Source organism: Lissotriton helveticus, chromosome 1_1, assembly GCF_964261635.1.
Source record: "Lissotriton helveticus chromosome 1_1, aLisHel1.1, whole genome shotgun sequence".
Classification (NCBI taxonomy): domain Eukaryota; kingdom Metazoa; phylum Chordata; class Amphibia; order Caudata; family Salamandridae; genus Lissotriton; species Lissotriton helveticus.
This window is the reverse complement of record NC_136057.1, coordinates 1649752551-1649767996: the sequence shown is the minus strand read 5'-3', so window position 1 is coordinate 1649767996 and position 15446 is coordinate 1649752551. Positions and strand designations below refer to the sequence as shown.

Below are 15446 nucleotides of genomic sequence, written 5' to 3'. Positions count from 1 at the left end.
AGCGCACGAGGAGTGTGACACACGTGAGAAACAGTGCTACAACATGATCAACATGTGACGGCAAAAAGATCTGGCTTCCCATTTCTTTCCATAACAAGAAAAGTCACAGTGGAAATGTCTCGTCTAAGAGTCTTAAAGGTTTGCCACTGCGTACGTCAGTACAATCCTATTTGATAAATCAGTCCACAACTGTAAATAATGCTAGGGTCTTCCTCAGGACAGTGATCAGCAGACAGTTTGGATAGGACCGTGCAACGTAAGGGCACTGTGAATATTATGTGGGTCTATGAGATCTCCATGCTAGTGGCAAACCTTTTTCTCCGCCTATGCTGACTTCAAACAACCACATGAAGCAAACATGCCACGCCTGATCTCCAGAAAAAGCGTGCAGTGTATATTTCATGTATTGAAGGTCAGCCGCCCCTCTTGACTTCTCTGTGAAAATGGGATATGCATCCTCCCTTCCTTGATACATTGATAGAGGAGTTGAGAGGGATGGCTGCCAATCGTCCTTTACTTAATTAAAATAGCTTCAATTCTCATTAATGTGTTTGCCCATTACATTCTTTATTCTCCACTTTCATTTTTATTGTTTTGTGGAATACCTGCACACCACACCACACCCAGACACATACTCTTACTTGCTATAGAAAGGTAGGTAGATATTACTTTTGATAAAACTTAGGTTTGCGTGAGCAGCACCAGGTTGTTGTGTGTCCTTGGCCATAGCCACAAGTATCATGAGCCTGTCAGGGATATTTCTATCAATTGTCATTCAGAATGTTCTCACTGAAGATAAGAAGCTTCTGCAATGCTCAAAAGAACCCGACATTTCTGGAAAAGTTTGTTTGCCATCTGTGGATGACATGAATGGCCACAGTTAATTGCAAGCATACCCTTTGAAAAGTTTGCCTTGTTACCACGGAGAAAAACCGTGCACTACTAGAGTAACTGAGGTCCCCTTAAATGCTGCAAAGGTATTTAGAGCTACAACAGCTTTGTTGTAGTGCTGCACTCTGCCTTTGTATTAAATGCCCACAAAGGATGCATATGACAAAAACAAGCATGTGCAGGTCCATCTGCTGCACACAGGTCTATCATCAACATGGTCCATCTTCTGTTGCTCAGAAGTTTCACACTGATAACTAATACAGATTTCTGAGGGGAAACAGTCTTTACATCGCGGTTTGAATCACAGATGCGTCTTTGCAACGCATTCCCTTATGACACAAGTCGTTACAATTGCTTGCCTTAAGGAAAGTGTTGTTGGACTGATGTTGGACTTTAAGTCCAACACTTTCCCTACTGTTGCGCAGACAGGAGCTGGAATAGTAAATTATACTATTCCAAAGTCCCGCGCTTTCCCTAGCGCAAGTCGTTGTAGCGACTTGCGCCATAAAGGAATTCCTGGTAAAGATGCATTCGTAGATCGGACCGCATTGTTAAGGCAGGCGTGGTAAATGCCTGCATGATTCTGACATACAACCGTTTCTAAGGTCTGGTCCTCAACAGCTTATGGTCAGTCTGCTGGTTCACGGAGCTAGCTGTGGTGGAGGAGCATTCTCAGCGCAAACAGCTCCCCAGCGCTTCTGCTCCCCACATTGGAAACACAGAAGGATGCTACCGGTTTTACCAAGAAGTGAAGACTTTGCTCTTTAACTGATCCTTTCGGCCTGACCACCAGCTTATTGTTCACTCACAGCAGGTTCAGTGATGATAGGACCATCGCATCCTAAACATGTGCTTTACAAAATCACATAATATACATGGAGACCGTAACTGCCATTTTTCAAATATAGCATACATGATACTAATATATCATATAAATACAATGCCAGCGATGTCACCATTGTGCTCAATATTTTTCTCAATGAAAATCATGTAGTAGCTTATTTGAAAAAAATTGAAAACTCACGAACATTAAAGCAATATAGGAAATATTCTTAAAAATAGGACAAGACATTCTGAAATACATGTCCATGTTCTTCCTTTGTTCGCTGAGTTATAGGTGTGTGTGTGGTTGGTGGGCAGTGCTAAAAAAAGCAATGTTGCATTGTGGCATTTTGCTAATATCAGTTCATAGACTGCAGATTAACTGGAAAAGAAGTATATTGTCACAAGTAACTACCGATTTAGGGAGCTCGTGAATTATGAAACCTTCAGATTATGTTTCCGTGGTAATCCTAGAGAATTTTATTGCTAGCAGGTAATGTCACCATATTTAAAGACTAAAAGACATTGGGAAACTTACTTCTTCTCTTGGTCAATGAGAATTTAGATTTATCAGTCTGTGATTTGGTTACCTCAATCTGAAAAGTGCAGCCAAAAGATAGAGGGTTGAGTGGGAAGTTTGACACCTCTTTAGTTTAATTTTGTTTAAAGTAAACCCATTTTGGGAAGAGATCAGGAGGACTACAACAGGATGTGGCACTTTTTAAATAATTGTATATTTAGGTATTCATGTTCTTAAATTGTTTAAAAGGACCCTTTCTCTCTTACGAGTTTAAAAAACAAAACTTTTCTAACTCTTTCCACCTTTTCCACCCACGTGTCTGTCAAACTTATAGAAAACAAAAATAGATACTGCGTTACCTAATAAAATATAGTATCGTAGGCTGCAATCGTTTTTTATGGTACCTACATTCATTATATTAACAGATATATAAAAACATTTTATTGAAAAAGTATGTGCACCCCTATCACTTCATAACTCGTCACACCGACGTGACCATTCCTTTGATTTGCCAGGACAAAGCTATGGCTCAGGGACCCAATTTGTAAAGATTGAAGTGAGGAGAGGAAACCTGCCAAGTCAGGGTCATGGCCAAGTCTCAGTGATGGTTGTGAACATGGTGACATGCTAGCCTTTTAGAGTCTAATTCAAGGGGCTTTAATTCTCCATCCTAGGCATGGATTCTGGCAGCCAGCTGCTTCCCCACAAGGAGTGGCCTGCAGTACTGGCAACAACTAAAAGCCACATTCACTTCAGGATGTTTGACTAAAGCGTCAGGAAGAGCAATGCATATCAATATTTAAAATTACCCCTTCAGGAATGTACTTGATGGTTGGCTTGGGAAGAGCGCATTAATTTAATCAATTTTTGCTATGAGTGCCAAGATAAAATGGGCTGCAGAAATAGTACAACCAGCAAAAAGGCACAACGTTAGCTTTTAGCTTATGCTGTTAGGACAAAGAAAGTCTGAGCTCCTCATGAGACCGCTCAGTCTCTCTATAAACACCATCAACTTCCTTCCAAAACTTTCGGAATAGATATGGATGGTGCAATACTTGAATATTGACCTACAAAAACATCGACTACGACTATACTGCATGGGCAGTAAAAGCAGGTACGCAGATTTACTATTGTTCACTCCACATCTATGTTCCTTGGTGATATATTCAGCTCTACGGTACATAGATTTGGAGTTAAGAAGACTAAATCCTTACTTACCTACCTTGACAGTTTAGTGGTTGTTGATGTCGTGCAGTTGATATTTTTGTAGAGCAATATTTTGAACTTGATATTTTGACACACAACCAAGATAGACCACTATTTAAGGGTGATGGGATAAATGCTACACCAGGATTAACTGCTCATTATGCAGGGGCGGCTCCCAGGTTAGAGCTGAAAAATGAACTGGTAATAAAGTTTATTTATTATCATTTCATTCTTCAGGAACCGACCTGTCCTGACTGAGTGACAGGTTGGGGCGGGGCTAGTGCTGCCGAGTGGCAGCGGCAGGGAGCTGTGACAGTGCCCTTTAACATGCACATGTCTCTTTGGACGGATAGTTTGGGACGTCCAGCTACACATGCGCATTTTAAAGTTCTCTAATCCAGCTGTCATAGACAGCTGAGTTAGAGAAAGGGTAGCCCTCCAGTGCTCTTTGGAGCTCTGTAAGAGGCTGCTCTCACCAATCCTGATGTGTTTCTGATGCTGAGAGACGCATAAGGATTGGTGATTGCAGTTTCCTGGTCCAGCATTGGAGCCTGCTTGGAAGGAACATGACCGGTGGAGGAGGACGTCGCACCTCAAGCTACGTTTTTTATTATTATTATTTTTTTTGCGTCTCTCCCACTATCCTACCCTTGGTACGTGGCAGCAGCCACTGCCATTATGCATCAAACCAAAATAATCATTGCTGCTTTTCATAAGCCAGAAATTATCCTCATATAAGGAATGTAGTGCTCATTTACTAAGTGATATTTTACGGGACACCAGATGTTACTGTAGTCCCACATTTTATGCTAAGACGTGCATGTTGACTTTAGTTATGGCCTCAGCCTAGTTAACTGTAGGTAGAGGCGTGTTACTCTTCTGCTTAGTAGAAATGCATACCACTGTTTTAGAACAAACCAAAAAGAGAGTTGGCCAACAAGAACAAGAATTGGCCAAGCCAATAGGTTTCACCTACACTATAGCTATTTGCTTTGCCAATGTCTTTTCGCCATGTTGAACAGCAACATGGAGTGAAGTAGAGTAGACGAGTTGAGTTGCGTGGAGTGGAGTGTCTTGGAGTGGCATGGCATAGAATGGAGTGGACTGGCGTAGAGTGTTGTCGAGTGCAGGGGCATAGAGTGGCTTGGCATAAAGTAAAGTTGAGTAGAGTAGACAGTCATAGAACGGAGTGGGGTAGACTACAATGGAGTGGAGTGGAATGGAGTGGCATAGCGTTGAGTGGAGCGGAGCGGAATTGCATAGAGTAGAGTGGTTTTGGGTGGCATAACCCATTTTGACAACAGGTCGTCCATAGCCATTAACACCTTACTCGCGGATCTTGAAGCACTTCAACTCGTCCAGCTAGTTACACTTCCCACCCATACTGGAGGACATATTCTCGATCCCTTTTTTTCCACGCTTGAGAGGGTGAAGGTGTCTGACCCGCGGCCGGTGGGATGGACTGATCATTTGCTGGTGGAAGTCTTTTGTCTTATTCACGACAAGCCATTTAAACCTGTGGATAGATTAATCCTTAAAAGACACTGGCATAAGCTTAAACTTGAGGAGCTTTACAAGCTACTGGAGCAGAAACCCCTGAGCCCTTTTTTGAATGTGGATCATGGCTACCAACTGTTTTGCACATGGATTTCAGACGCTCTTGATTCCCTTATACCCATGCGCTGGTCGAAAGGTCATTCTAAGGTACCGAGCCCGTGGTATAATGACTCCCTTGCCGAGCTTAATAAAACCTGCCGGAAAGCGGAGAGGGACTGGAGAAGATCCTACGATCCCGTCCTGAAAACCTTGTACTTTGCCAAACTCAAGACCTATCATAGGGCAATCTGCAGAACTCGGGCCGCATTCTATGCTCAGGAATTTCAGGCCAGCACCAATCCCTCCAAATTAATATTCAAGGTCTTAAAAGACCTTATGAATAAGAGAGCCACTTCGGTAGAGATCTGCACCGACTCCCACTGCGAGAACCTGGCAGCCTTTTTCCTGGAGAAAGTGCAGAATATATACCGGGGTTTGACCTGTGTCGGCTGGATCCAGAGTTAGTTGACCCTTATTCTTTGGGTTACGAGACTTTGACCTTTTTACCTGACCTGTCTACGGAGGCTTTTAACAAACTTAGCCTCAGCGTTAAATCAGGCTCTCCTCTGGACCCGCTGAAGCCAGCCCTTATCAGTACGCTTTCCCCGTTGTGTCGAGTTCCAATACTCACTTTAATTAACCTGTCGCTGTCAACTGGGACGGTCCCCTCCTCATGGAAGCAGGCGGTAGTTACCCCAGTCTTGAAAAAGGCAAATTCAGACCCTCTCTTGCCTGAGAACTACCGCCCTATATCTCTTCTGCCTTGGACTGCGAAAGTCACCGAAGCCCACGTTAATTCTATCTTGTCTGATCACCTTGCCCGTAATCAGATATTGGACTCTAGCCAAAATGGCTTCCGGCCAGGACACAGTACCGAGACCGCTTTGCTCCATATTATCGAGCATTTACGCCTGGTGCTTGACTCCGGACGTACGGCAGCGCTCCTATTATTAGATCTGAGCGCTGCTTTCGATACTGTGTCCCACCGTATACTGATTCAGCGCCTTGAGGAAGCCGGAGTAGTTGGAACCGCTCTCCAGTGGTTTCGATCTTTCCTCTCAGATCGAACCTTTAAAGTGGCTATACCACCCTGCCAATCCACCATTCATCCCTTGGATCTGGGGGTCCCACAGGGCTCCTCGTTGAGCCCTACTCTGTTCAACATATATGTGAAACCGCTAGCAGCAGTCGTCAAACAGTGGGGTTTGACGATGACCTCATATGCTGACGACACGCAGCTGGCGGTGACACTGAGTGGAGACCCGGAAGTGGAGGCCCCCAGATTCCGAGCTGGACTTGTGGCAGTAGCTAGTTGGCTACGTACCAATTGTTTACAATAGAATGCCACTAAAACTGAAGTATTGGGTTTAGGGAAACATGCTGAGCTATGGGGAGACCAGTGGTGGCCTCCAGAGCTGGGCATGACTCCCATTCCAGCGTCCGAAGTGAAAAACTTAGGGATCTGGCTGGATCCTGCGCTCACTTTTACAGGTCATACGAAGAAGGTTGCAGCCACTTGTTACGGTATTTTGCGAGGCATAAGGCCGGTTCTTCAATACTTCGACCCTCCCACCCGGCAGCTCGTGGTCCAAACCTCGGTTTTATCTCGGCTGGATTACGAAGTGCGTTGATGTTAGGGGTTAATCAGGCTGAGGCATCCAGGCTTCAGAGGGTACAAAATGCCGCGGCGCGGGCCATTGTTGGACTTCCCAGACATTGCTCTGTTTCCGGCACTATCTCTGCCCTTCACTGGTTACCGGTCAGACAGAGGATTAAGTTTAAAGCGCTCTGTCTGGCTTTTAAAATCATGAAACTTTCCTCGCCGCCGGCTCTTGTTAACCTGCTCATTCCCTACATTCCTCCGAGATCTTTAAGATCGGAGGCTTTGCATCTGGCGGTCTGCCCCCGTTTCAAACTCAGTAGAATGGGTGGCCGCTCTTACCGGGTGCTTGCCGCGGGACTGTGGAACTCGCTCCCGGTGCACATCCGAGCTCTGAATGACCTGTCCACCTTCAGGCGTGCTATTAAAACTTTTTTGTTTCCTGTCTCCCACTGAATAGCCGCTCCCCCCTGCGTGTTATGTTATAGTACCTGTCTGTGCGCCTCGACGCCCCTTTGCTGGGGCAGCAGTGCGCTATAAAAATATAATTAACATAACATAACATAACATAGAGTAGAGTGGCATACAGTGGCACTGTGTGGAGTGGGGTAGTGTGGCACTGTGTGGGGTGGGGTAGCATGGTGTGGTGTAGAGTACAGCGGCGTAGAGTGCAGTGGCACAGATTAGAGTGGCGTAGAATGGTACATAGTAGAGTTGTGCAGAGGTGTAGAGTAGTGCAGTTATGAAGAATGGTGCAGCAGCATATAGCGCAGTGGCAAAGGGTGATGCAGAGAAGAGCAGAGTGGTGTGGAGTGCAGTGGCACAAGTGCAGTGGTTTGGAGGGAAATGGCGTAGAATGGTGAAGAGAAGAGCAGAGTTGCATAGAGTGCAGAGTAGAGTGGTGTGGTGTACAGTGCAGTGGTATAGAGTGGTGCAGAGTAGAGTCCAGTAGCGTGGAGTGGTGCAGAGAAGAACAGAGGTGAATAGAGTACAGTGGCATAGAGTAGCTGGGTCTGGTGGCTTAATGGACTAATACGTCCACTGTAGGGGACCTGTGCCTGACCTCATGGTCACAGGTTCAAATTCCGATGGGTCCACTGAGCCTTTCCTCATTCTGAGGTTGATAAAATAAGTATCACTGAGTTGGTTAAGAATAAACATCAGTTATTCAGCTCCAAGATACCCTTGAGTGAACTTGCGCTTTACAAATACACATGCTATGGTATGTAGAGTAGAGTGCCGTAGAGAGCAGTGTCAGTGTCAGTGGTGCAGAGTAGTGCAGAAAACAGCAGAGTTGCATATAGTGCAGTGGCATAGAGTAGAGTGATGTAAAGTCCAGTGGCGTGGAGTGGTGTAGTACAGTGAGTAGTACAGAGTAGATTGGCATGGAATGCAGTGGTGTAGAGTGCAGTGGCATGGAGTAGGGTGGTGCAGAGTAAAGTGGTGTAGAGTGCAATACACTGGCATGGAGTGCAGTGGTGTAGAATGCAGTGGCGTAGAATGGTGCAGAGAAGAGTAGAGTGGCATAGAGTGGTACAGCGTAGAGTGCAGTGGTATAGATTGGTGCGGAGAAGAGTGTAGTGGCATAGAGTGGTGTAGAGAAGAGCAGAGTGGCGTAGAGTGCAGTGGCATAAAGAGCACAATGTAGAGTGGTGCAGAGTATGGTCTAGTGGCATGTAGTGCCATGCATAGAGAGCAGTGGCATAGAGTGCAGTGGCATGTAGTGCTGTGGCATAGAGTGGAGTGCAGCTGCACAGAATAGAGTGTCTTGGCAAAATCTAAAAAGGCGGACAGGAAGATGTCATAACCTTTGCTCCAAGCCTTAGCTGTAAAATAAAGTGTACTCAGAGAAATCAGAACCATCTTGCAGATCAGAGGGCACAGAGGCTTCCTCTTGACCGCTAAGGGCAGATACCATGTAACAACTGTTCTCCATGATGAATGAGTCCATCCTCTGGGCATAAATAGAAAGTTGCCATATGTGCCTACGGTTCCAAAGTATGCCGCTGCATAAAACAGCCACCTAAAAGGATGGTGAGGGAATCTTGCTGGGATCATTAGAAACAGAAACAGCAAAACAGTCACTGGACAGGCTAACAGCAAGCAAACACATGTAAGGCAGAATGAGGCTGCAAGGGAGCAAAGACTCGCTGTTTTTATCAGTGCAAGATTGCACATTTTCTGTAGGAATACCCAGTTGAGGAGTTCAGAAGCATGTTATTTGATCCAATGGATAAGAGCAATTATACACTGGGGGGTAACTAGCAAGCTTTGCCTACAGCCAGGTGATGTACAAGGTGGATTTTTACATTTGTGGAAACATAGGCAGCCTGTGCAGTTCAACTAGGTTTGGGTGGCCATCTTATTGGTAGTCGATCAAGGATTCCCAGTAGCACAAGACTGCCTAACCTGGACTTAGACTGAACGTTCACAGCATCTGCTGCACTGGAATAATACCGACTGAAACTGCGGGACTTGGACAAGACACGGGGAACTAAAACACAAGACCAGAGGCTTCTCAGCCCTGGAAAATATCAGAGCAAGTAGTTCATATCGCAAGGCAACCACAGGTGCTCTGGAGTAGGGACAGGGATGCTCATTCAGACTCCATTTGTGGTTGTAGGTTACTTTATGGGGTGCAATATCAGGATTTCGACTCATTGAAATGAAGAGTCCACTAGATTTAGAGTGCTGCTATTTATGGGATTCTACAAAACCTTTGGACCTGGAAGACGAATGTGATAGGATCCCCTGTCTGGCCACTTTGTGACTTAAATGAATGCATGCATTGCGGGGTAAAGTCAAACCACTATGCAACTACATGATGATAATAGGGTGGTAGTAGGGTAAAGGTAACACAGGTTTCTACAGTCTTTTATCAAGGCTACATACTATTCTAGTACTACGTTGAGTCCAGTTGTTCTGTCTACAAGCAAAAATGTTGTATATTATAAATGTTACCTTCTATTCAGCCAAAGATTTGTATTCTGAAGGTCACTCTGGAGCACCTTGTTAAACCAGGCCATTGCCAGGGAAAGTAACGGGGAAGGTCTGATTTTGTCAGGACTCAGAAAGAATAGTGGCATCTTGATGGGGACAACATTGAAGCCATGATCACAGAGAATCTTAGATGCCGCATGTACTTGAAATAAATATACATTTTTTTTTTTTTGTAAAAAATTTATTTTGTATTTTATGGAGAAAAAAAGAAAGGTTAAACAAGCGACAGTCCCACAGTGCTTCCCACACAGGGGGCTTTGGAGAGGCATACTCATAGCAAGGTGTTATAGAGATTATCACAATGCAGTCCAAAGGGTCAGTCCCGGAGGACAGTAAATATACACTTTTGTTGTTTGCTGGTAGGGCAGGTGTGTCAGAACACAGATCAGCTCCCAAAAAGCCCCATCAGGAAACCAGTAACAAGAGTCCACTATATGAAGGCAATTCCTTCAGTGTCTAGAAGTTAGACCCAATTCAATTGCCAGACCCCCATATAAGAATGCCAGTTGTGGGCCACATAGCCTGAATACATTGTACTTAGTGCTCTTTGCCAGTCAAGAGTTGACGTATCAAAGAACTCCTATATGTGATGTGAGTTTTTAGGATTTGACGGGCTAATTCCTCTGGCCGGCCTAAAAATCACTGTGGCCTATGTCTAAAGAGATGTGGAAATTGCTGGAGAGATCAGTATACATAAACCACCGGTGCCAACCCCTTAAAAATATCTGGCATCTGGGTAATAGCCAAGTTCCTCTTGTCATGAAGTTTTTATCAATTCGCCATCCCAGATTGTGTAGTTGTTAGAAACGGGATCTCTGGCTGGCCAAGGCTCGCGCCAACGTCAGTCAGAGACCACCACTTCCAAGGTCAGGGCTAGGAGTCACACACCAAGACAACCCCTGCTCACCCTCTAGGTAACGTGACGCGAGCAGCAAGGCTAATCTCAGAGGCGATGTGTAAAGCGTTTGCGCGCACACCCCAGCGACAACACCCTAGGCCCACCACAAAGGAAACTCCACACAAGGTTACATCAAAAATAGCCTTTGTATTATAATAATAAAAACACATTAGATAACACACACACTTTACAATGTGCCAACAGGCACGGGCAAGATTTACAAGGGATTATGTACAGGACAGGGCCACCTGGACCACCGTCAGGGGTATGCACTTTTTAGAAATAATACTTGTAGGTATAACACTTAGCACATAAAATGGTTACATGTAGCATACAACCAGTAACTACGGGTAAAGGGTAAATACCTCCTACGCCACCCTAAACACTGTAGGGAAATCACGCAGGGAACTAGGACCTTATCATCAGGACCTATGGAAGGAAAACCTATCACCTAAGCAAGTCACATTTAGCAAAGGGAAGGAAACCTAAAATAATCACCTAAGCAGGTCACATTTAGCAAAGGCAATACACCATCAATATTCCTCTAAGCAGGTCACTTTTAGCGAAGGGGAATAAAAGCATAAACAATTACCTAAGCAGGTCACATTTAGCAAAGGTAATATCAAACAATCCTCTAAGCAGGTCACTTTTAGCAAAGGGGATAAAACAAACAATTACCTAAGCAGGTCACTTTTAGCAAAGGTAAACAAACATTCCTCTAAGCAGGTCACTTTTAGCAAAGGGGAATAACATAGACAATTGCACCTGAAACATTAAAACACATTCAGAGGTGCAGGTATAACATTTGCGCAGAAATCAAATAAGCAAGTAACTCATAAATTGCGCAGGGTGCATGTAGCACAACACTAGAATTGTCCCTCAGGCCAACTGGCCTCGCAAGGGGCTGAAATGCCCTGAGTCTCAATGTCAGGGGAGGCTGCACAGGCAGCACAGAACAAAGCCTAAACGTAGCAACTGTCCACTAAGTGCTGGACAGTTGTAAATCACAGCTAGGCTAAGGTTGGAGCCTCGTGGGCTCAGGAACAAGGAATGGGCACTCGAGCCTCTCAGGGCTCACAAAACAAATATGCTGGCACTAAAGAGCTTCAGCGCTCTTTAACAATGAAAGGGCTCAGGAGCCTCTCTGGCTCGTAAATCACAAATTGCCCCCAGAGCCTCTCTGGGCTCTAAATCAAAGTGGGCGCCTCGAGCCTCGCAGGCTCGGGAATGGTGAGTCCTCTGGAGCCCTCGTGGCTCCAACCAAGAAAATGCCTCGTCGCTCGTTGGAGCGGCCCTCTGCCACTGGGGCCGCTCAAGGCAAAAGGAAACTGCGGCTGGAGCCCCTCGGGCTCAAAGAACAAAGAATGGCCCCTCTCGTTGGAGTCCCTCACGGGGGACTCAGAATCAAATAATGCCCCCTCTCTCCTGCGGAGCGGCCCGCTGCCAACCGGGGCCGCTCTGCACACAATGCAGCTGCCTCTCACTCACCGGGTCTCCTCGGGCGGCAGGACGGCTCCTCTCGCGCTGCTCCTCTCTGGGCGGCGCTGCAGGGGCCGCGGGCGGGGCTCCCCCTTCACTCGGGAGCCTCGCAGAGACGCTGCAGGCCGCTTCCTGCGTCTCCCGCCTGACTTCGTCTCGCTGCCCTCCGCCTGACTTCCGCTGGGGCCGCCAATGGCAGCGCGGCCCTGGGGGTCAGGAGGCGGGACTTCCGGGTCGCAGTAGGCAGCGGCCCGGCAACAGTTTCCACGGCTCCGGGACTTGCGGCGGTGAATACACGGGCAAATGCGGCGTGGGCAGCCGCTCAAATTAACAAGGAAAACGGGGCAATGCCGGGTGGGCACCGGCGTCAAATTAAATATAAAGCGAGGTGGGCACTCGCTTGGCCTGGCAAAGCGCTCCAAAGCGCTAGAATCAAAATACAGCGCACCCAGCGCTTAGGGGTAAAATAAAGCGCTCTTCAGCGCTAGGAGTAAAAGGAAAAGCGCTCCACAGCGCTAGTGGGCAAATAAGCGCTCCCAAGCGCTAAGAGCAAAGCAAAGGCTCCAGCAGGGTCTGGAGGCAGGCAGGGGGGCAAGGCAGGGCCAGAGCCAGCACACTGGGTCTCCAGGCAGGGAGACAAGCCAAGTGGCGGTCCTCCTGGCCCCAGCAGCAGCAACAGCCCCCTCTGGCAAGGATCCAAAAGTAGAACCATTTCTGTGGGGACACAGCCCCATTTTTATACAGCGAAATCCTTTGTCTTCAGGGTGCAGGGTGGGGGGGAAACCAGTTGCAGCTGGCTGGGGAGTACCCTTGATGGCCCAACCACCCCTTTCATTCACTGGGGAGGCTTGGGTCGTTAGACACACCACAGGGGGGCGGAGCCAGCATTGTGTGGGGAAAAACCCAGCCCATCCAGGACCCAGGTGCACTCCTCCCACACATCACTCATGCTGATCTCACACTCACCACCGGGCAGACCCATCCAGACTTCCTGGAGCCTGGCATGCCAGCCAGCTCCAGCCAATCACCTTCCAGCATCCTCACTGCACACATACATCAATGTCCAGAAGTAGTACTTCCCAACTAGACACATACAAGCCGCACATACCATTGCGCAGCATTCATTCTCACGAGTTCATACATACCAAACTCGAGCCTGCACTCCCCACACATCAGGAACTAACATGGACACACACATTCTCCATGCATTCCTATGGGAGGGCAGGCCAGCCATACTACATGCACGCACTTTACTCTGGGACACAGGGAAAAAGTGCGCAGAGACCCAAAAATCACTGACACTGGGTCACAAACAAAAGCAAAAAGATTAGGGGTGAACCTGCCCTAAGGCCCAAGTCCAACACAACCCCCTTCCAGCCAAAACGCAGGGCAGACCAATCACCACCGTGATGGGCTTCCCTGCTTGGGGCGATAAAACAAGGACGCGGGCCCACAACTGCAGGGACACCCTCCTGTTTTACGCCACGGTGAACCCCTAGGGTTCCTTCTAAAACTACTGTAGGGACTAACTGGGGTACCCCACTGGTACTCTCCAGCTGCCCTCGGCGAGGACCAGGCCCTAGGCCATCCAGGTACCACTGGATCCTGCCTACCCACAAAGTGGGGGGTAGTAACCCCTGGCACATAATAGCCATGCTCCACTCTTCCTGTCTGTAAGACAGGGCTAGACTGCCACTGGTTCTCCAACCTAGGGTCTACAACCTTAGGTGGACCAGGAGTCTCAGGGAAGGCTCTCCTCCCCTTACCTCTTCTTCTAGGGTTCCTCCTCCTCCTGCGAGGGGTCCCCTCAAAACACAATTCTCCCAACCTAGGGTTTAACCCCTCAGGTTGCACCGGGGTCAGAGGTGGGCTCTCCCATCCTCTGCACCCCCTTCCAGAGTCCTGCTCCCTCCCAACCGGGGCGGAACCTCTGGAAAAAGAACTGGTCAGGACACTGATTACAGTAGTCCCACCCTTCAGGTCAGGCGGATCCTGAACCTGGCCTTCCAACCTCCGGTCTAGAACCTTTGGTGGAACCAATGCCTGGCACTCCAGGACTTCTGGGGACTCACATCCTATCCCCCAATCACTCCTTGTACTGGACTCCTGTACCCTCCCTACTGGAGCGGTACTGCCAGACTCTAGAACCATAGAAGCTCCGCTTACAGATGCTCCAGGTCCTCTACCCACTAGGAGATCTCCCTCAAGTGAACTAACAGGCAAGTCTAGGTTCCCTTCCTGGTGTTCCCTAAAGAAACCATCCAGGCTCTGTGACAGGGCTTCGGGCGTCTGGGGACTCTCGGTCACACACTCACTCCCGCTCCACTGAGACAGGCAGTCAGCCCCTACACCCTTCTCACTAACCAGGGACCTAGCTGGGCTACTCTCACCCTCCTCCACCACACTGGGCTGGAAGACACCTGACCCACTATTGTTGGAATCACTCACTAGTGACTCTAAAGAACCTCTCGCACTGTCCCAGCGCTCTGCTTCCCTTGCAAGCTCACAAGGCTTAATCAATCCACACCCTAACAGGTGTTGGCGCAACTCTTTCGCAGAACAATTGAGCAGCTGCTCCCTGACAACTAGGTTGAACAGCTTATAATACTCAGGTTCCCCGTGAACCCGTAACCAATCAATCAGTGCATCCTCACACTCATCGGAATACTCCTCCCAATCCTGGTGAGGCAGTCTCCTAAGATTCCTGAATCTCAACCTTAACTCCTCTTCTGGGGAAACAGGCACCATACTCGGGGAACTGAGAATGGGACTGTCTACACTTATACTTAAAAAGCTGCCACCACTGGACTCCACCCTCCCTGGGGAATCCAGACAATTACAATTACACTCAGGGGATAACCTACTCTCCCTGAACAAGGCCCTCTCTTCCTTCCTATCCAACCACTCCTCTGGGGACAGGGAAAGGGATGGGGCGCTGGTACTGACACTGGACCCAGCAAGGGACTCCCTATCTATGGGGTCCTCACTATCTGCTGATATCCATCCACTGTCATCATCATACAACTCACATTCTTCAGGGCTCTCCACAGACTCACCACCCTCATGGCATGCGGCCCGGGCCCTATCTCTCTCACTGTGCTCAAGATCCCACTGACCCTTTTGCCATTGGATCAGGCTGTCCCTAAGCTGGGACTGAGTATCCGACTCACTCACCTCCATGCCTCCCTCTTCACAGAATCTGACCAGCTCTGACCTACTGTACCTAAAAAGACAACAGAGATCAAAAGCAGGCTCCATTTTGGCGGACGTTCTCAAGAAGAGTTAGACACGGGGAACCTGGGGGTCTGAGCTTACACAGGAGTACACAATTACAAAAATTCAGCAAGATTCCTATCTCAGAGAACTTGCACTCCTCTGTCCAGTGTAACACACCACTCATTCACACACACCCTCCCCTCGGACCGGTAAGGCAG

General features: G+C 47.8%; 1 protein-coding gene across 2 annotated transcripts in view; it reads left to right on the top strand.

Annotated features, from left to right (window-relative positions):
• Positions 1–15446, top strand: part of AVIL (advillin) — a 316912-nt gene that overhangs the window by 119591 nt on the left and 181875 nt on the right. The gene's annotated exons all lie outside the window — the stretch shown is intronic.